This window comes from Tursiops truncatus, chromosome 16 (genome assembly GCF_011762595.2).
Source record: "Tursiops truncatus isolate mTurTru1 chromosome 16, mTurTru1.mat.Y, whole genome shotgun sequence".
Taxonomy (NCBI): Eukaryota; Metazoa; Chordata; class Mammalia; order Artiodactyla; family Delphinidae; genus Tursiops; species Tursiops truncatus.
This window is the reverse complement of record NC_047049.1, coordinates 26,571,881-26,594,303: the sequence shown is the minus strand read 5'-3', so window position 1 is coordinate 26,594,303 and position 22,423 is coordinate 26,571,881. Positions and strand designations below refer to the sequence as shown.

Below are 22,423 nucleotides of genomic sequence, written 5' to 3'. Positions count from 1 at the left end.
CATTATTGTGATTTCTTGTTTCCCATACTTGCCTCCGTTCTTGTGCCAGAAGTACACATTTGGAACACTTTTCTGCACATCTTTCTATAGTGGTTCTTCTGACCAGGGTGTTTCATGCCCTGCTGGGCTCGCTTCAGTGCTCACTTCTCTCACAGAGGATGCACTGCTACCTCAACCAAGGCACACAGACAGGCCTAGGTGAGAATCCTAGCTGCATGCCCTTGGGCAAATAACTTCCCAGAGCCTTAGTTTCCTTATTAGTAAAATGAGAGTTGCAATACCTACCACACAGAGCTGTTGTGAGGATCCCCTGGAAATGTCATCTGTAAAATTCTTAGTGCTTAGCACAGTGTCTAGCACATAACAGGCCCTCACTAAAAAGCCATTAATTAGTATTAATATTGTAGTCGTCATGTACCTACCCCCTCCTTTTGCCAAAATTTTCTCCTCCTTAGATTTTGATGGCATTTTGTCATTTTTAATATTCTTCCTGGCTCTCTGATTATTTATGTCTCCTTCTTTCTCTCACCCCTAAAACATTGACATCCACTAAGAGTCTGTCTCGGGCTTTTCTTCCTTATCTGAGTTCCCTTCTTTGGCTGCCTTATCTCTTCCCGAGGCTTCAGCTCTCATCTCTAATTTGTATCTGTAGTCCCAACCTCTGCCTAATCTCCAGGCCACATTTCCAGACACCACCTACACACCTGTCCTTGAAGGTACTAGGAGCACTTCTAGAGCACACATCTAACAATCAGGCTCTCCCCTCATCTACACTGCCCGTCCCCTCCAGCCAAGCAACCAGATGGCCTCACCTCACTCCCCCACTTTTGTTAGCGGCACATTGCGTTCATGGCTGCTAAGGGCTGGAGCCTCAGAGCTGTCCTCGCCCGCTCTGCCATTATAGGGAGCAGCTGAAAGCTTGATGCTACACCCACCATAGTCACTCTTAATCTCTAGATATCAGAGTCACTCTGCATGAGCACTACAGCCCTGACCATGTCAGTGAGCCCTGCCGAGTCCCCAAACAGGCCATGTAGCCTTTGACAGAAGCTCCTGCATGGCATGGACAGAAAGCGGGCATTAGGAAGGACCCCTGAGCCTTTCCCCCAATTGACAGCTAGTTTAATATTCTTTTCCTCTTAGAGAAAGTGAGAAATATAGGAAAAGGGATTAATGACTATGTGCTCTGTTTTCGCACAGGACTCATTAAAGTTGCGGTATTTAACGTATCTGCCAATACCAGGATGAGCAACAACAGTAACAATCAAACTACCACCCACTTTCCCCGGACTAGCTGAGGAGCAGGGCTTTAAGACTCCTGTTGGGACACAGCTGGTCTGCAGTCGACCCAGGATGGTTTACTCAGCACAGCTGACTGCTTCCGTGCTGCTATCAGAAGATGTCTTCTATCTTTTGTGAATGATTGGAACTTTTAAACCCCACCTCCCCTCCTTCTTTCCTCCTGCTCCTGTTTTTTCCTCATTTGGTTCCAGACAGAGATGACATAAATATATTTAGTGTTTTGCCAGAATCTCTCTTGCTTTGCCGTTAAGCAGAAGAACTAGTTTCCTATGGAGCCTACTGGGAGAGAGCCGCTTCTAAGGGACAGGGGATACAACTTCAAGCCAGACGGCACCCAGTGTCTCCCTGTAAACTGCAAGAATGCCCAGCACCTGGCAAGATCTGCCCAGCCCCACTGTGCTTAGGAGGAAACAGCTGTCTGTGTAGCCTCTGGGGCAAGAAAGAAAGAAAACAAGAATGTACACCCTGGAAGATCTGGGCCTCTTTCCTTCCATCTCTTTCTCTGTTTCTGTCCCTCTTGCCCCTTCTCCCACTCCCCTTCAACATGTTTATCTGCTCCACCTGAGAAGAAAGAGTATGAAGAAAGTATCCTCAGTTATCATGAGGCAAATGAGAAAATGCAATACTTAGAAGAGTTAAGTACCCTTCAGTCAAAATTTCAAACCCAGGCTTTTGCTGCAAGTGACCCTATGTGGCGACGATGGATTCTCAGACATGGTACTGTCGTCGTATTTGCACCTCTTCTCTCTTCTCCTTGTAACACCCACCCACGCCCCCAAAACAAAAGGGGGGAGGGGCAGAAATTTCCTGGGCTCCTTCAATGGCCACATCTTTTCTGGACTCAGCAGTCTCCTCGATTCCATGTAGAGTGTGGAAAGGAGTTGCTGATTGCATTTCCTCTCATTAACAATTAGATGTGTAATAAAAAGCGTACTTCATCTTAAATCACTGATAAGGCTCAGCCTACAGAAGGGGTTGAAATGGCCAGAGCCATTCTGCATAATGGTTCGCATCTCTGATTTCCTCGTCAGGGCCTGCAAGTACCCAGGCGTGCCTGTATCTTTGCCGAGACCACGATCAGGCTAGCTTACCAGGTGGTCAAGACTAAAAGGTGATGTCTTTTTCATTTAAGCCAGTAAATATTGTCTCTCAAAAATCAAGCTAATCATCTCAACCTTGCTCTGCAGAACCTTCCTTCTGCTTTTCCAAACCTGGTATTTATAAAAGGCAAAACTGCCAGAGAGAGAATCAGGGTGAAGTTTGGCGCACAGGGTTTATTAATGGCACAGAAATGCCTTCTCTTTCCTTTTCTTCCTTCTCTTGGCCTTATTTTACTCTCCACTCTCCCCAATAAAATTCCTCTGGCAGTTGGTGAGCAACATAAAATAAATGGACTTCAGGAAGAGCCAAGGCTTACTGGCCACTTCAAAATCAGCTATAGAGGCTTCAGGTGCAGGGCACGTGTGCCCCCCAACCTGGGGGCACAGGGAGTACTATCAGTATGTGCCCGGCTTGTTTCCCTGGGCAGGAATGGGCCTTCACCAGCCATATTGTGTGACACAGACACACCCATCAATGGGCACAGGGCAGTCTCCAAGTCTTCCCTTGGAAGCTGAGCAGACAGGCCCATTGTTTCCGTTATATCAAAGCAGTTGAGTAAAAGAAAGGCCCCTTTTAACCAGCTGCTGTAAAAACTTCAGAATGGGATCCTGTTGCAGGCGACCTCAAAGCCAGGCCACCTTTAGTTGGGGGCGGGGGGGGGGGTCATCCTCACTCTTTCCTCTGCTTTGCCAGAAGGAATCCTCTTCCCAAAATATGCCCAGACTGAATCTTGTTACGTACTGAGAGGCAGATTGTGCATATGCATTTTCCCTTTCCTGCTTTATGAGTGCTTTTAAGCTTTTAGTTCCAGGTTATAGTCAGAAAACATTTCCCAGTGAAATGATTGTCATTGCTTGGGAAATTCTGGGTTGGCCAAAAAGTTCGTTCGGATTTTTCCACACATCTTACAGAAAAACCAAAGGAACTTTTTGGCCAACCCAGTATTTTCTGAATATAATTTCCTTACCAAATACCCACATGCTAGATGTATGTCTTCTATTTAGCCACTATCAGGGTTCCTTGTCTATTGTCTTGACTGTGTGTGTGTGTGTGTGTGTGTGTTGACTATTAATGGCTTTTTGATTGGTTAAGGATTTTGCTATAGATGAGGCAGAGGGCCATCCCAGGTCAGGCATTAAAGAGGCATGGATTTTGAGCTATTTCAAAATATTGTCCAATAGCCATAACTTTACCAGTCCTTCTCTTATATGCTGCTATTCGGAAGTGGAACCATGGAATATTCATTGGTTCCCAGGGTTTTGCTCTCTCATCTAGGTTCAGTTGAAGGTATGTTGACAGGAGCTTGTCCAGTACATCATAAATGAGATCAAGGGTGAACCCTGCAGTCTGGAGCCATTAGCTCTATGGAGGATATTCTCCAGGTTGTCCTCTGCTGCTCACGGAAATGGGAATGAAGTTAAGTGGTCTGAAAAACTTGTCGGTCACATTTCTCAGCTCCTGGGGGTCATTTACCAGTTCATTGTAGAAGAAATAATCAGGTAAGTAGAAGTTTGTTTCCAGAGAAGGTAAATGCCACTTACCATCTCTGCATGATTTCAGTGGGAATCGATTATCACTAATCCCCAACTGGGCTAGAATAAAAATAAAGTTTGACCTTTTTAAAAAGACAAGAGAAATGAAGTCTCAACACCTCCAAAGGAATGGTAGAAAAGGAGCTGAAGGTGTTTCTGGGCTCTGAAATGAAATGTCCCCATTGTAGATTAGTCTCTTCTCACTAAAATTCCAATTTAGGCCTGAAAGAAACATCTCATAAAGATGGGAGGAATCCTGTTCAAAGGCAGGCAAGGAGCGTGTGCATGCCCCTGCACCTGGTTACTCTGTGGGCACTTGTGAGCTCTCTGTTCACACTGGGGCTCCTTGGACAAAACCAGCATGCCTTGCTACATATGTGTGTATTTCCACTGCTGAGAACATCCTTTTACTTTCTTAATGTGCAGTTTGAAAATGGACATGAATTGTGAGTGGGAGGCCTTTTACACTTGTCCTTTGGCAAAATTCTTTCCAATGACTCTTCACCAGAAACTTCAGAGATAGGGACTCTCTGGGATTCTGTTGACAAGTAATAAAGTCTGGCCCTCATAGCTTGTTTCTGGGAAAGACCCTGGAATCCCTAAATCATTCTGTTTTCTGCTTGAGTAAGAAAAATCCTTTTTATTTTTCTTTTGTAAAATCAAAAGCTGAAGAGAAGAAAATATGCACTCTTCTCCTTTGCTGTCTCCTGGTACCCATTGGTCTGAATAGCTGTGGTTGGTCTGTTTCTTACTTAGCACTTGGTTGTACGTGGAAACACAGGGCTGGCGGTGGAGTGGTGGGGGGAATATTAGAATAATTAGGGCAAAATTTTCTTCCCCAGAATTAGACACCTTTGTATTGTTGACCTTCTTGGCATCTTAGATGGTAATACCTTCCTGCCTAGAACAGCGCAGGCCAGAGAGGCTAGGCTGCAAGCTTGATTCTGGAGGAATCCAAAGTACTTCCAGTGTCAAAAGGGATGCTTCGATGCCTACCACCTGTTTGATGATCAGGTTTGCCATATGACTTTAATCCGTATTTCTGATCTCCTCCTTCATTTCTCTGAGTTCAGCAGACTTCCCCGAGCTGGAGAACAGAAAAAGGTGCCCTTGCTTCTTTTTGCCTTCCTCTCTTCCCTCCTAGAGTAACCCTCACTTCTACCAAGTGTACCTGAACCTGCAGGCTGAGTTTATCTCCCCGGGCCTCATCCACATAGCCGATCGCTGGCAGACCACAGCCCCTTACGTTATTCACAGTCTCAACATAATCAGTGTTGAAAAGACAGCCATCTCTTAGTAGATTAAAGCTGAGTTTCTCTTCTTGTTCCTTTACCTGTAGTTCATTTGTGACTTCAGAATCCTTGGAACTGAGGAGAGAAACCAAAAAAGCATGATTATGGCTGCTGATTCCAGGTGGAACTTAATGCATTGAAATCCAGAAACCTCTTCTGTTGGAAACTGAGTACCTATGACCTAAAATTTCCTGGAGGCAGATGACACCTGCCAACATCTCTCCAGCCCACCCAACTGGTTCCTGGGTGGCTGTGTGGGTGTTTAAGGGTCAGTGCAGTAAACAGCATTATAAAGCTTCACCTCCCCTCTGTCCCTTTCTCTTCTTGGACACTGATGGAAAAGACCAACAGGAAGGGTTAGATCTCTGGGTACCAAGAATACTAACACTTTCCCAAATCAAGCCCAACACAGACTGTTCTGACGGATGTTCACTGGACTCCAGCTATGGGGCAGGCCTGGCAACAAGTGTGAGCCTCCCTGAGAGCTTTCGGTTGGCTCAGCCTTTATTCTCTAGACTCTTCAGTACTGACTGCTTTGACTTTTGTGATTATGTTATGGTGATGTGTAGTCAATGTACCAATATGTTCACAACCTAGGATCATGGTAATACAGTGTGTTTTGTTTTGTTTTTAACTGTTCAGAAAAAAAGTAACTTAAATTACAAATATAAGATTAAAGTGAATGTCCTGGGCGTCTTATCTCTTTACACCAACACGAAGAGGACAATGACTTTTTCAATATAGAAACTGAGGGAGTAAACAGAGACCTTTTGAAGGTAATCTGACATGAGAAAGCAATATTGAGAGAAGACAGGGCCAAATGGGTATGAATAAGTATGGGAAGGGAACCCAGGCATACAATTAGTGTTCCATGTTGAATTAAATTGAAGCCAAAAGTGATGTCTAACTTGGGAACTGGTCACTATAGCCTTGGCCTACCAACCTGAGCTCAGAACTTAAGTTTTCCTCTGCCACCTCATTAGGTGAAAAGACTTGGGTTTCCCTGGCATCCCATTTGATCAGTTTCAAGATGGGAGAGCTCACATTTGGGAGTAATTTCAAGAGAGATTCCAACAAGCTATAAAAATGAAGGGAGCATTGACTGGGGAAACCCACCCTCCTTCCCTTCTTAAATCAAACCTAGGGAAGTGAGTACCAGGTTGCAGCCAGACCGTTCCCTCTTCCCCTCTAGTGCCACAAGCAGGAACCTCAGTAAAAGTAACTCATCCTTGTTCTACATCTATGGGCTTTTAGTAGTGGTGGTCCTCCCTGCCTGACGAGGCCCCCTGGCTCTGTCAGCCTGTTGTGCCTGTTGTACCTGGATTGACAACTGCGGTCATTAGAGCATTCTCAGACTATTAGATGACAGGGCCCCAGTGCTAGAACAGGAGGCATGTCAGAGCATCAGGTGCACCTGACGTTGTGCAAATGAGGAACCTGAGGAACAAGAAAAAGGGCTCCTCACACTGCCCAAGACCACACTGGAGTCTCCTCCCTAAGAGCTAAGGAGAGGGAAGGGGAGGAGTCAGTGGACACTCCTGTGGCCACTGGCATCTACTCAGTTGTCACTTGTAGGCTGGACTCCTGAGCCCAAAATTGAGCAGAGGCTGGGCCTGGGAGGGTTATGTGTCTCACCTTGAAACCCAGTGTCAAATCGCTCCTCTCTAGGAAGACTGGGATCTAGGGCACACCCTTGGAAGACTCAGCCCTGAAATCACTTTCCTAAAGCAAGGCTGGGCCTGGAATCCCTCTCCCCTTGAAACCTATAGCTGTACCACCATCAGCAATGACCGAGGGGAGGAGACCTCTCTTCATCCTGATTGGCTCTTGCCAATTAAGAGCATTTTATTAGGCTGCTAATTAAAGGCACTTTGTTAGCAGCAGGAGAGGCCGGGTGGGTGCCTGGTGAGATGGAGCCGAAGCCAGGAGAAATCATTTTCCTCCCCCCACATGGAAGCTGAGCCTCTCAGGGAACCCTCTCAGTCCCCCAACCTCTCCCGCTGTACCTACCACACCCCTTGCTTTCAATTTTTGGCTCTGAGGGGAGTGAGGTCATTACCAAGTCCAGGTGGAGAACCATCCCCTGCCTCAGACCAAATGAGGCCTTCGGGGGGCTGTCCTTGTCCCAGTCTCAGTGCACTCGTGTACCTCCTTTGGAGTCTGGGTCCAGGAAAGGAGAAGCCCAGGGGGTTGTGTTTGTTCTCCCCACTGGGGAATGGCCCTTGGGTCCCCATCACTCAGACTGTCACTAACTTGGGTCACATGGTATGACTCTCCATGCCCACTTCCTCACCAAAGGCTCAGGAGGTTATTAGGAAATGTGACCTTCCTATAACTTTTGCAAGAGCTGAGCCCACTTAGACCCAGAGTGGGTCCAGGAAGAGGGGCTGGACCCACACATTTCAGACACTTAACCCTGCCTGGTCCAGCTGAGCACCAGGAAGGAAAGTCCCCTTCCTCCAACAAGAGAGGAGGGCCTGGCTATGACTTAGCACATAGGGGCTGGCATGCAGGGTCAGAGATGCCCCCTCGCCAGAACCTTCCCTGTCCCATCTTGCTGCCCTCCTCACCCCCTCACTTAACTGCAGAATTAGCACCAGCCCAGGCTGGGAGGGCGGATTTATGGCTAGGCCTGCCTCCTATTTAACCCGAGGCCGGTCCAGGCTCCAGACACTAAATTAGATTTTTGACAATTAGAGAGACTAATGGGCACGTAGCCATCCCCAGAGCCAAATATCCAGCAAGGCTGTCCTTTAATATCCACCATTGGCCAGCCAGCCCCTCCCTGGCTGCCCTCCTCTCTCCCCTGGTGGGCATTTCCCTCCCACACCCTGTATCTCTCTACCCCAGCTCTGAATGCACTCCAGAGGTTTCTCTGGTTCCGTCTCCCTCCATTTCTTACCCTCTCCTCCCACCCCTGGCCCAGTACCAGCTCAGCTCTGGGGCTCTGCCCCTCCTTGCCCTCCAGTCACATCTCTCTATCTCTGCCTCCCCGAGGCCCATCCCTCTATAATCTTTCCATAGGCCCCTAGCAGACAGCAAGCCCCTTGAGGGCAGGGGTTTGTGCCCTACCTGTATCTAGCATGCCTAGTAACGAACGGGTGCTTAATAAATGTTTATCATTTCCTGGGCCTGACTCCCTCTGAGTCCCTGGATCGCTAAGGCCTGCCCATGCTGCCCTCCTGGCCCCAGGCCCTGGCCTGGCTGTGTGCCAGCATGGGCTGGGTCCTCTTTCCTTGCAGCCCCGCAGCTCTGGCCAGTCTTGGGCTGGGCGGGTAATGAGATTGCAGTAAGTGGTGTTCGTGGGGGAAGCTGCTCACATTCACTCAGGCCGGCTCATAGCTCTGTCAGGCTGATTGGTCCTGAGTGGAGGCACAAACGGCCCCCCACGGACACACTGAGATTGGTTATAAAATTACAAGCATTTGTTCTGCTGTCAGTGGCCTTCGCTCCCTCCCTGCCTGCCTACCTGGGCTCCTCACCGCCCCCCACCCAGCCTACTCTCCCCTGGGGTCAGCCCATACACCCTGAAGGACCCTGGCCAGGGGCCACCACGCCAGATGAGGCCAAGAGGCTAAGGCCACCAGGCTCCCCAAACAGGCTGGCCTTCTTGCCTTGGCCCTGGGATTGTCACAGCTCAGGCTGGCCTCAGAGTGACCTGACCTTGTGCTCAGGGTTTCCTATTCTCTGAAGGTAAGTGTGGGTGGGGGCCCAGGGCAAATAGGCCTTGGAATCCAGACGCTCTGATCCCAAGTACAGGAAGATGTCCCAAGCCCAGGTCTCCCTGGGTCTACCAGTGCCCACGACATTTGAGGGAGTCCAGGGCAGGGGTTGGGGTGGCTGGGAGGCTTCCATGCTAAAGGAGGGAGCAGCAAAAGCCAGGTTGGTGGGAGGAGTCCATCTCTCTTCCCTTCATGTGGCCAGTCCCCTGCCATGTACCCTAACCCCAGGTAAGGACAAATCAGCTCTCAGGACAGTCCTCCCACCCCTACCCCCAGTCCCTGGAGCCAGACCTAAAAGCCAATTTGGCCCACCAGATGCCTGCTATGGTACCCCCTACAGACTGAGTCCCCTTAGCCTGGCCCTTGTACTCACCCTCTAGGACCAAGGGTCAGTCAGTCCTTCTGGCCTTTGCAGGGGCCCAATTACCCCAAAGCAGATGTGCCTTGAGATCCTGGTTTGTGCTCTGGTGATACTCTCACAAAGCTACTCACTCCTTACTGGCCCTGCTTCCCTGCCTGACACAGACACACCAGCCAGTCCCTCTTACTCTGGCCTCTCAGCCTCCTTCCCACCCTCATTCCTCCAAAAAGGCCCCAGGCCCTGGCCCTTTCCTGGCCCCTCAGCTCCAGCCTCAGTCCCTGCCTGGCTGTCACCGTCCTGTTGGGAGGCACCAGGGTGCCCTGCGACCAGGTGCCGGGTTCCCCAGCTTGGAGTAGGAACTTGAGGGAGCATCGTTTCCTGGCTGCTGCCTACAAGGTGCCTTCCTGCCATCCGTCATTCATTCTCAGCCCAGAATGTATTTGCTGCAATTACATCTTTAATTAGGGTGGTGATGGCTCATTGTTCAACAATGATGGATCAGATCCTCCTACTTACCTTCCTCCCTCTGTCCAGCACCCTCCAGGTCAGCTCTCCCCCAGCACTGGGGTTGGGAAGGGTGCACAAGAACTTGCCCTCTCCTGGGGACCACCAGATGTCTCCTTGGTCCAAAGTGGCCAGGTTGTGACAGGGAGGCAGGCTGATGTTGCCCCCATACACACACGTCACCATCACCACCCCAGGCTGGGCCCTGAGCCACACACTCATCTGAGGGGCTGACAAGCACAGAAAACCTCACAAGTGTTGGGTGCATGTGTGGGCAGCCCTAACTCCAAGCTCCCCTGTGAATCAACCAGGGTCTCTGGCAAGTTCTCCGCTCCCATATACTTGTACTCACTCAGGCCATAGGCCCAGGTCCAAATCTGAACGTGGTGGCTGTTCAATGACAGTGTTCAGTAAATGAACATGTCAGTCGGTAAGGGGAGATCTGCTCTGAGAGGGTGAGGCTCAGAGCTCCTCATTGGAGGCCCTGGGCTGGCTGGAGTCCATGGTGAGCAGAGGGGCCAGGATGGGCAGTGAAGGCCCAGGATCCTCCAGGAAGCCTTATGGGTTAAGATCCTAATCTGGGTTAAAACTCCAATTTGGCACCTACTGATTGTATGACACTGGGTGAGTTTCCTAACCTAAGTCTCAGTTTCCTCATTTGTAAAACAGATATGAAAGCAGTACCCTACCTTGTGTGATGACTGCAGATTCATGGAGACACTGCATGTAAAGCGAAGAGTCCGGGATAAGGTGGTGGCAGCGGCAGGGAAAGGTGGTGGCTGAGCAGCTGTGGGGAGCCCATCTCTACTGTGGCTGGCTAATGGCACCTGGAGCTGGGAGGTAGCCTCCATCCTAGTTTGAGGAAGGCCTTACCCACTCCAGGCGTTGTTGGGCACAATGGTGGGGGTGGCAGGGATGTGACAAGGCTGGTGTAAGATTAGGTGCACAGTAGTTGCACAGGGCATCTTCACTGATAGGAATTGGCTGACCTCCTTTCAGAGGTGCGGGGGATCTTCCCCGGTGTGGTCAGGGTCTGGTCAGAGCAGGGTCCTGGCCTGATAGTACGGGAGGGGCTGAGAGGGAGAGCCTGGAGGCCCAGCAGGGGAGCTTAGCCTGTACCTTATCTTTAAGGGGACTGGGCTTCAGGAAAGTGGGGAGGGGAGAAAGCTGGGGTGGGACCTCTATCCCTTCTACCTTTCAGCTCTAAAATTCTATGATCCCCCCCTCCATGGGGCCCTATTGTCTCCCACAGAGCTTCCTCACTCCCAGGGGTCGCCCCTCTGCATTCCTTCTTCCCCAGTGATGCTCTCCACCCTGCAGGGCCCACCCTCCCCAGTGTGACTCCAAGGCCCAGGCTGAAAGGATGAGCTGTACCTAGCGGTAAGTATGCGCAACATTACATATGTATATTGGAGAGTAAATAACCCCAAAAAGCGCCTTGTAAATAGACTCCAAGTTTATTCTTTATTAATGAGGCACCGAGTGCCCCGCTGTTTTAGAGCAGCGAGACTTTCATAATATCAAAACCTAAATTACACTTGCGTCTCTCATCCCAGGGACGAACATCTTTCGGCTTCGTTTTCAGAGTGAGTAAGCAGGGATTCCTCCCTGCCTGCCTGGGATTTTTGTTTGTTTGTTTTTTAAATAATTTTTTAAATTTTTTGTTCTTTTTTTTTTTAGATGTTGGGGATAGGAGTTTATTAATTTATTTATTTTTGCTGTGTTGGGTCTTCGTTTCTGTGCGAGGGCTTTCTCTAGTTGTGGCTAGCAGGGGCCACTCTTCATCGTGGTGCGCGGGCCCTCTCACTATCGCGGCCTCTCTTGTTGCGGAGCACAGGCTCCAGACGCGCAAGCTCAGTAGTTGTGGCTCACGGGCCTAGTTGCTCCACAGCATGTGGGATCCTCCCAGACCAGGGCTCAAACCTGTGTCCCCTGCACTAGCAGGCAGATTCTCAACCACTGCGCCACCAGGGAAGCCCCTGCCTGGGATTTGTTGGCACCTTTCTTTTACTGGAGGGAGGGAGAGAGGATGTACATACACGTGCACACACACACACACACACACACACACACACCCCGAGTTCCCTTAGCTTCGTGTCTAAGGCCTCAGGTCCCAGTGTGTGAGGGCCGCCTGGGATGCTGGCCTTCATTCCAGGTACAGAGTTTACAGGATCAAGGGGTCACCCCAGGCCCTGGGGTGTGGAAGTGAGGATGGGTCACTGGAACTTTACAAGCTCTTAGCTTCAGTTTCCCTGTCTGCGAATGGGGATAACAATAGCTTCCTCCTAGGATTGTTGTGAGGACTCAGTTAATGGGTCAGAAGTGGGATTTGGTGTATAGCAAGTCCTGGTAAATGTGAGCTGTGATGGTGATGATGATGAAGATGGTTAGTCCCCTCTTTGGAATGGGACACCAGTGTCTTCAATTCCTGGAACACACCACATATGGGGTCACAGAGTTCCAGCCTCATCCTGGCAGCAAGGTCCTGCACTGACCGTGGCCCATCTCACCCTTAGCACGTGCAAAACCTGACCTTCCAGAGGCCCCCAACCCTGAGCTGAGCCAGGGCAAGGAGCCTGGACCCTCTTGGCCCCCCTGATTCCCCAAGTCCAAGGCTCTTCTCAGACCCCTTGGGGATTGTGCCTACCCTACCCCAGTCCTAGACCAAATGGATTAGCTGGGCAGGTGGGCAGGCGGGTGCTGTGTGGGCAGGATTTACAGCCTGGCTGGCCAAGCTCCTGGTGCTCCGGTGGGCGTCATGTCGAATCTGTCCCATTATATGGACAGTTGAGTTTAATAGTCATTGTGTGCTTGCTCAGAGCCCAGCAAACATCGCGGGGCGACACCCCCTTCATGCGAGCCACCCGCTCCTCACCCACACAGCCCATCCATACAGTAAATTAAAAATATGAATCACTTCTCCCCACTGCCTCCCCAAACGCTCATCTTGTCAGCCTCTATGTTGCCTTCATTTGTATTACCTTAATTTAATGTTAATTATGGTCTTCATTTACAAGGAACAAGTGGGCCCTGCTCTGCCAGGGGAACTTCCCCCAACCCCCTCCCCCTCAGCCCAAGAGGGAGAGGCTGGGGGAGAAGGGGAATTTGGGGGGCTACAAAGGAGTAAGGAAGGGAGTTGGGAGAGGGCAGGAGATGAGATCTGAGCCATCAGTGGCTGATGGACACTCAGAAAGGGACTAGGAAGACACCCCCCCACCCTGTCATCAATCATTTATTCATTCAACAGTTACTTATTGAGCACCTAATAAGTGGCAGATAACTAGGAAACAGAGAGATTGGGCAGGGAGTCTTCCACCCTAATAAGGGCTAATGGAGTACCCTCGGAGTCCCCTCTGCCATCCTGAAGTGAATGGGCTAGAAAGCAGCATCAGGAAGACAAGTCATCCATGCCCCAGGTGGGCTGGTACCTGACTCAGCCCAAAGGGCACAGGACATGGGCAAGAGATCTTCTCTTCCTTCCAAGCTCCTCCCTTGGCTACTAGTGCCATCCCTACTCCAAACTGCTTCATACTCTTTCCAGGCAGGGAGTTCTTTCTGAAGTCTTTCCTGAGTCCCTCTTGCTGCAGATCATCCTAGGCTCAGAGCCTGAGTGGGGTCAGGAGTGGAAGGGTGACTCCCAGGCTGCACTGTCTCTGGAGGGTTGGGAGGAAGGCATTGTGTGGATCACCACTCATCACACCACCACTCACCACCTCCACCACCCAGCCCTCCTGACTTGCTCAAAGTCCTGTGTCTTTGAGAGGCCTGGGAGGCCTGAGTGTGACCGTTCTGGCTGTCCCTGTGCTGCCACATTCTGCCAATGGGACACACAGTCACATGTAGGCCTGTAGAGCCTGTGGGGGGGGCTCAATAAATGTTGGTGGCTCACGTCACACGTGTGCACACAGGGAGCTGGCAGAGGGCCACCTGCACTCAAGCTGCCATTAACCACGAACACCAGCCCCTCCCCCCAGCACTCGTCTCCTCAACTGGGGAAGGGGATCTCCAGCTGGGAATAGCTGCTTGACAGATGAGGCTGTTCTGAGTGTGTGTCTGCATGTGTGTCCGTCTCCAGGGCACCTTGATCCACACACAGGGACGTGTGTCTCCCCAATTCCGGTGTGCCCCCTCAGGTTCCGTGTGCCTGTGTGTATGTGCAGGAGCATGTGTCCAGCAGGCCCACGTGCGTGTGTGCGCGCCTGTGCTCATGCACGCGAGGCCGCCCCCCCCCCCCACCATCCCCGCCTGTCAGCGGCGCTGGTGACATTGGCGCAGAGGAAAGTGATGACAAATGCCCGTTATCAGCGAACGAGGCCGATGACAAATGGGCGGGCGCCCGAGCAGCCCCATTACGCTGTAATAACAGAAGATGGATGGTCTAGCGCCCCCCACCCCCACCCCTACCCGCCTTCGCCGGTAACGGGAGCCCATACGGCTCCGCCCTCCCGGGAGGGAGCCGAGCTGCTTGCTGGGCCGCCAATCACGGCAGGGCCGAGAAGCCCAGGCCCAGGCCGCGGAGCCGGGAGCCCACGCGGCTGCCCGCGGCGGAGGAACAAAGCGACGCGCTCGGGTGGGAGCAGGCGGCGCCCAGGGCATCCGGCCCGCCCGCGGCCAGGACACGCAGCTGTGCACACAAATGGCCTGCACACGCGCCAGCCGCCTGCGTCCTTGCACGGTGCTCCTGCAGCTCCTGTCCAGGCACAACCCCCACGTCACGGGAGCACGGACACATGCTTTTCTGCCGTGCGTGGGCATACCATGTGCAGCCCAGATCCGGGTACACACCCACAAACATAAAAACGTGCACACACAGCCATGCAGACCCGTGCACCTGCAATTCATGCACGCGACTACAGAAACCACTTAGGTCTGTGAACACGTATGCTGCCAACATGCCTGCACATGGATGGATATGGAAATATGCACACACTTAAGTAGAAATGCTTATGCATGGACACAAACCCTTACACTCAGTTCTGTGCACACAATTCAGGGCCTCCAAACATGACCACACCCACACGCCAAAGATGCTCACAGCTACATCAAATGTTAACTGAGCCCCCTACCACGTGTCAGCTAGGTGCTGTGGAGTTACAGTGATGACTATGACCATCCCTGGCTTCTAGAATTTTAAGTCTACTAGACGGGCCAAACGGCTGTGAGTGAAGGCAGAAGATTATTTGTGTTTTGACCCAAGTACATAGTATGTGATGTGAGATTTCCAACTGGAAAATCAGAAAAGTCTTCCTGGAGGAGGTGACTAAAGGAAGAGTAAATTTTCAAAAGGAACTGAATTTTGAAAAAGAAAGTATGGAAATGTGAAAGTGTAGGGAGTGCTTCGGGCCAAGATACCTAAGGGGCCAATAGTCCACGCAAATAGTGTGGGGTGAGTGCGGTAGGAGTGAAACTTCCCAGATAGACTGGAGCCAAGAGGCTGGAGCTGGGAAGAGGCTGGGGCAGGTCCAGATGAGAGACCAAGGAGCTAGTTCCTGACATAGAAAAGGAGAGGACCAGGAGGTCAATGAATGGGGAAGTAAGTGAGTGAGAGGTGCCAGGCAGGGTCAACTTCCTAGGTGTGTGACCTGGGCGGTCCCATGGGGGTGTGCGTTTAGAAGAGCCCTGTGCTTGGTTTAATGCTGTCTTGAAATTCTTTATAAATTTATAATAAAGAGCCTGCATTTTTATTTGGCACTGGGCCCTGAAAATTATATAGCCAGTCCTGGAGCTAGGGATCTCTCAGGTTGGTCGAGTAAGACAGAAGGAGCAGATTGGGGGAAGAAGACGGTGAGTTTTGGGGGGCCAGAGAGTATATGAGAGTCTGAATATGGAGCGAGGAGTTGAGATGATGGGTAGTGTTTCCTTCTCTGGAGTGGGAGTTTGTGCCTTGCTTATGCCTCTACCCATGGTGTTTTCTACTCCACAGAGAGTCCACACACTGCCACATGCCATAGAGGTTCCTCCTAAAACATGTCTATGTACCCCCTTGCTGGAATATAAGCTCTCCAGTGTTGCCCCCATATCCTCAGGGCATGGAAAATGGTTGCCATGCAATACCTGTTTGTTGAAGGAAAAAGTGAAGGTATGCATGAATGAGCACATGTGAGTCCACATATGTACACACACTGGGCACCATGGGAGGGGTACGTGAAAGTCCGAATATGGTGCCGCTACCCCATTGCCACTTCAGGGGTTGTTCTGTCACCCTGTGTCTACTTTAGGGAAAAACTGTCCTTGTCCCAGGGCCCCCTCATTGGGTGTCTCCTTTGCAGACTGAGCTGGGCAGGAGTTAACAGTGAGCCCAGGACCCTGGGGCGATGGACAGGGAGGGGCTGTGGTTTGGAGCCAGAGGATCTGAATTCAAGCCTCAGCTCCTCCCTTGGCTGACTGCTCCTCTCTCTGAGATTTAACTCTTCATCCGCAAAATGGGACTATAAGATGGAAAAGCATTTATGCCAGCACCATGATGCTGACAGAGATAATTAGGGGAGATATATTCAATAAAGTCAGGTATTGAGAGAGCTGCTTCCTTCCCCCAAACTCTGGGTTCCCTAGGATGTCAAAAATAGACTGGGGATCCAGAGGATGACCCAGGTGACCTCAAACAGGAGGGGAGCTGGCAGACTGGAAGAAGGATGCTTTGGTCTACTCTCAATATGAGCCAGATGATCGAGGAGCTGAGACTCAGGCCCTGCCTCCCACAACACGCCTGCAAGCAGCGGCACATATGAGGCAAGGCAAATAGGAGGTGCCCTCCATGGCTAAAGTAAACACTCTGACTTTGGGTAGCTTGGGTGGGGAGAGGCAGAGGACATCTCCAGAGATATGGACCAATTGAGAGAGCCAGGTGGAGGCGGGTAAAGGTGAGTGCAGGGCACCAGTGTTGCTGTCTATTTCTTTCCCAGGGTACCCTGCCTTCTGCCCCACGGGAACTCCACCTGCTAACTTTGGCTTCCTAATATGTGACTTTCTCCGGTCTACAGAATGGGGGTGGGGGAACATTTCCAGGAGCCCCCTCTGGTCTCCCTCACCCTCATGTGACCCACTTTGGGTCTCTCCAGTATGTCCTGGTCCCTGTCTCCACCTCCCCTATTTCAGCTGTGTTAACCATAACCTCTCAGTCCCTGTCAAGAGGCCCTCGGGAAACCCCCGGCGGAAGGGGCCTGCAGCAAGAGGTACCGGGATTAGAGAGAAGATGCCGGGAGGAAAGCGATGGGCCAGCTAATGGGCCTCGTTCCTCCTCCCTCACCAGTTCACTTTTTCTGTAGCGTTATTGACCCGTCATTAGTTATCCGTCCAAGGTCGCCGGGCCTGGCCCAGCTATAAATCATGGAGGCTGGAGGGGGGCTACTGGCAGAGCGATAGCTCCCGGAATACAGCGGAGAACTCATCCCCCAGCACAGCGCGGAGGAGGCGCAGATGGCCCCAGTCTCGGGAGAGCTTCCGCTGAGAGGGCTAAGCCCCTCTTCGTACCCACCCATCCCTCCCTCCTTCCCTTCCTCTTCATTCTCCCCTTCCATTTGCTTTTCCATCGCCACCTCTCCTTCCATCACACTTTTCTCCTCTCCCCATCTTTTTCTACTTCCCTCCAAGCTCTGTGTTCAAGGTTGGCGAGGTCAGGGGAACGGGGCGGGGGGGAGGGGTGGTAGCTGGGGCGTACTAGTTCCCTTTCACTGGGTCGTCTCACCCCACCTGGTGTCCTAGTTTAGAGCTTCCGGGAGCAAGGACAGAACTCACGCAGGGGGAAACTGAGGCACAGAATTTCGACCAGAGGTGAGTATGAAAAAGGGGTCCCACCTGATTCAACATCAAAGGTCACCAGTCCTGAATCCGCGGACCCTGCTCCCTTGCCCGGTAATGGGGAGGGTCTACCCACCCAGGGAAGGGCGCGCCGGGCCACATCCCCATCGGCCGCCTCCTCCTAAGGAGCAAGGGGCCGCGCAATCCGGACAGTTCCTGCCCCAGCTCCCACCCCGGAGCTCGGAGAGAAGCTCCTGGGCGGTTCCTCCCCGGCACTTGCTGTCCTCTCTACCACACCCCCATCCCCGGCCTTCGCGCGCGCCGGGCCTCTTGGCCGGTCCTCGCGCGCCCTCTGCTGGCGCCTCCTGAGAAGCGCTCCCGTCGGCCTACGTACTCGCTCCATCTCCAGCCCAACACACCTGGCGGCGGCGCCCGGCCTTCCCCAAGGCCCCGCCCACCGCCCTGATACACGTTTGCGGTGCCGCCCCCGCTCGCAAGGAGGCACCGTGGAGCACTCCTCTATCCCGCCATCCCCAGCTTTTGAGCAGTCTCTGCCATTCCAGATCCTAGGGAGGCCCGTTTGCCTGTTCCAGAAGAGTGGGCGGAGTGAGGTCCAGCAAGACAGAACTTGAAGCTTGGAGTGGAGAGAGCATTTCTCTTGCCCGTGGAGCCACGTTCTGGAGGGGCATCTGCAGTCCGAGTCTATACGTCACAGGGCAGCAGGTGGGGTTCCTTCAGGGCATCCCCCTGGACTTGGCCCTGCAACTTCCAAAGGTGCTTTGGTGGGGGAGGGTCGGGGAGGTCCTCAAAGTAGGGGGACCTTGGTGTTCAGAAGCTCTGAGGTGGGGGCTGCAGTCCTTGGCCCATGAGGTGGGAAGCTGGGGCTGCTCAGCGCTGCAGGACTGTTCTCTGGCATGGAGAGGAAAGACATGGCCTCTGGGGGCCTCTCTCCTGGGGCCAGACCCTAAGGGTCCTGGGCTTTCTCCCCATTAGGCAGCTTGGGAGGAAGAGGGACAGGCCAGCGGGTGATCCTTTCCACTGGGGTGTCTGGCCCGGTAGGTAGGGAGGGTGGCTTGACCAGAGGCCCTTGCCACACTGGCCCCAAAGTTCTCCAATACAGCAGAGTCCAAAGTCATGGTGTTGAGAGAGGATTCCTCAAGTGAAGCCTGGAGCTGAGGGGAGGAGTCTCTCAGGCCAGGCCAGGCCCCCAGCAAGCCCTGTGTGGAGTCCATGTGGGAACAAGTCAAGTATGTGTGGAGCTATGAGAGGGGGGTCCAGTGTGTGCAGGGACATGTGTAGGAGCTGTGGGGGACAGGCTGGGCATGTGTAGGGATAGATGTGAGCTACAGAGCCAGGACCCTTGCCTCTAGCAGGGCTGGAGTTTGAGAGTCAATGACCCCACATCACTAATTCCCTAATGGAGGTGGGAGGTTAGGGGGTCCCATCTCAGGGCAAATGGGCATTTGCTGATTCAGAACTCCAGTTCTCAGGGGCAGGGATTGTGTCCTTCACCATCAGCATCAGGAACCTCCACAGACTCTGAAAAGCTCAGGGCTCTTTGCTTTGTGGGAGAAGCAAAGGGAGAGAAGTTAGCAGACAGCCCAGTTAGATCTGGGCTAGAGCCACTTCCATAGGGGGAGCCAGGGAAACCAGCTGGACTTCCTTGGGTCACAGAGATCTGAGAATGAAACCCAGCTGTTCTCACATGCTGTGTGACTTAACACAAGTAAATGAATGTCTCTGGGCCTCTGTTTCCTCATCTGCCAAATGGGGATAATAGGGCTGTAGGGAAGGTTACATGATATAGTCCATGTGCAGGGCTGGGTTAAGGGTAGACTGGCCAGGCTCAGAGTCAATCAATAAATGCTGCTGGAATAAACCAGAAATATGGTGCAGCTAACCCAGGTCTCCTCAGTGGAGACTCTTTCCATAACTTGCAAAATGTCAGTTGGTCTTCCTCAAAATCCATGATGCTGGGACCTTCCAGTGGGAATCAAAAACATCTCCCGCCAGCACCCACCCAGGACCCATGAATAAATACTTTTTGAAAACTCTAGTTTGGGGGGAAGGGGAACTCGGTTTGAAAGCACATTAAATTATCAGCCATGCCCTAACCACATTCTAGAAGCCTCTGCCTACGCCAATTCCATAGAGGCTCCTCCTGTCAAGGACCCATTCCTGTGAGGTGAGCTTGCTACTCCTCATTACCCAGGGGTCCAGACTCCACCTGGCAGGAATCATGAATTTAAATGCTTACAAGGGTTTAGTCCCAGGTGAAACAATAGGGAGTGATGAGAACTTTGGCAACTAGGGAGCAGCTCCAGTCAATTGTTGCCGTGTGGGAATACGGTGGTGGTGGTTGTGGGGGGAAGTAGCATTAGGATAGAGCCTTAGACCTCTCCCAGCTTCATCTCCCTCCCCCATCGTAGGACCCTCCTGAGATACCCTTCCCCTAAGTCCTGCATATTAGGTTTCTATTGCTGCACAACAAAAGTGATAACAAATCACAACTTAGCCCCTAAAAACAAGACCCATTATTTCACAATTCCGTAGACCAGAAGTCCAGGCAAGCTCAGCTGAATTCTCTGATTAGGGTTCCACAAGACCTAAATCAAGGTGTTGGCCCAGCTGGGCTCTTATCTGGAAGCTCTGGGAAAGATCAGCTTCCACACTCATTCTCATTGTTGACAAAATTCAGTTCCTTATGGTTGTAGGACTAAGGTCCCCATTTCCTTGCTGGCTGTCAGCTGGGGGCTGCTCCCTGGTCCTTGCACAAGTCCCCTTCCATCTTCAAAGGCAGCAAAGGTGTGCTGAATCTTCTGCTTTGAATATCTCTGCTGCCCCTTCTGCTGATAGCCAAAGAAAACTGCTTTTAAAGGGCTCACATGATTAGACCAGAGGCACCCAGATAATCTTCCTTTTGCCATATGAGGTAACATAACCACAGGAGTAACACCTCATCAGAGTTGAAGGCTTTACCCACACTCAAAAGGGAGGGGGTTATACAAGGGCAAAAGTCACTAGGGGATTTTCAGAGAATCCTGCCCACCACACCCAACCTTCAAGATGGAGTAGAAACAGCCCCCGCACCCCGACCTAGATCCCAGACTTCTGTGAGACATTGAGTCAGTCACCTCCCATTTCTGGTCCCGTTTCCTCACCTGTAAAATGGGGTAACGTGGCAGATAAAATCTAAATCCCTCCCAGGTCTCACATACTCATAATGAGGCAAGAAGACGGAGAATCTGACCCTTTGGACTGCAGAGGCCCCACTGCTCAGGAACTGCATAACCCTTCCAGAAACACCCCCTGCAGGCCTTCAAAAGGGCCTTACCAAGAAAAGCAGTACAGCCACAGAGCACAGCCAAGGTGCTTAGTGTAAGAGGCCCAGCCACCCTGCTGGGCTGGGCTGGGCTGTAGGGAAGTGGCCGCTGCTGTTGGCCAGACTATGGGTGCCTGTGAAGCCCCACAGACTAGGATGGGTCCCCCCCGGAGTCTGCACAGGGCAAGGTAGCCTACATCTTGTCGGTGGGGAAGTGGGGTGAAGACCAGGTACCCTCCCCCCACCTCTCAACTGGAGCCGACCTTCAAAATCCACCTCCCAAATCCATCCTGTCTGACCCCAGTCTCAGCCTCTGGGTACCCAAAAGGGCCTTCTCGGCCTCTTCCTGCCCCTTCCACCCAGACCTAGCTGGACAGGGGTAGTTGATACTAGCATCCCGGACCCTCTGGGCTGTTCCTGCCCAGGGAGGGGCCAAGGATCTCAGGCGTCTCTCATCTGGGAGTCCCAATCAATCACTCCACATTCCCCTGCCCCCGGCTCCCCCCACAGTAACACAGCCTCTCTTCCAGGCTCCCCTCCAGCCCTCCCAGGCTCTACTTTCCGTTCTGCAGGCAAGCTCCCCTGCAGGGGTCACCACCCGCCAGGCTTCCACCAAGGCCTGGCAGAGGGGCTGGAAGGAGACCCTCCCCAACTCCATCCAAGCGCGGGAACTGGGTAAGAGGCGGGGAAATGAATATTAATTTATCATGATTAGGCAAATCCGGCAGGGAGAGCAGATTCCGGAGGAGGCTAAAAAGATGAATTTCAGCAATAAAATTAAATAAGGATGGACGGGCGGCCCCTCCTCCCTCCCGCTTTGCTGATCCCTCTCCTTCTTACAATTTATGAGGCCAATTATGAAGATGAGGTTGGAAGTTCCTGGAACTTCACTAAATGCAAACGGCGGTCCCTGCTGTTCCCATCAAATTAATTAACCGCGCGCTATTGATGGCCGCTCAAGGCTGACGCAGGCGGCTGGCCCTGCGGCCGCCTCCAGGACACGAGGACTCAGAGTCCGCAGCCCATTGGGCCTCTACCACCTTCTGCAGTCCCTGCCCAGCACCACAGGGGACTCCAAAGACTCCCCTTCCAGGCCCTGCCTGAGCCCTTGATGACCCTGGGGCATGCACACCGAGGTCTAGATTGGCAGACACACTGACACACACCCAGGTTGTCCACACACGTGTGCAGATGCAAAATCATGAACCCGCAGCACACAAACACAGGGCCAGGGATGTACTTTAGGCCCACAGGCAAATGCCCACGCAGTCAGACACAGGCACGGTGGCAGCTGAGCTGAGGGAACCGGAGCCTGGTGGGTGAGGACAGCAGGGCTAAGGGAGTCTCGCTGCAGGAGGAACATAATGTCTGGGGCCATGGGCCTGCTCCATCAGCGTCAGGCCCGGGTCCAGCAGAGCGAAGGGTCAGACAGCGGTTCTGAGCAGTGGCCCACTGCCTGGTGCCCGTACTGCCCTCCCATGGCATCCTCAGAGCCCTGTCCACAGTCCCTCCACCGCTGGGTCCTCTCCTCACCTCTGGGACATTTTTCA

The 22,423-nt window shown here is 52.3% G+C and overlaps 1 protein-coding gene across 22 annotated transcripts in view; it reads left to right on the top strand.

Annotated features, from left to right (window-relative positions):
- The window catches only part of BTRC (beta-transducin repeat containing E3 ubiquitin protein ligase), a 184,128-nt gene extending 178,218 nt beyond the window's left edge, over positions 1-5,910 (top strand). For 21 of the 22 annotated variants that reach the window (XM_073794056.1, XM_019939841.3, XM_019939839.3 and 18 more), the window contains one exon: positions 1,201-5,910. The gene's annotated coding sequence lies outside the window, so the exon portion shown is untranslated. The remainder of the gene's footprint in view (positions 1-1,200) is intronic. The other variant, XR_004522406.2, reaches the window with a different exon arrangement.
- Positions 5,911-22,423: the final 16,513 nt, after the last annotated feature.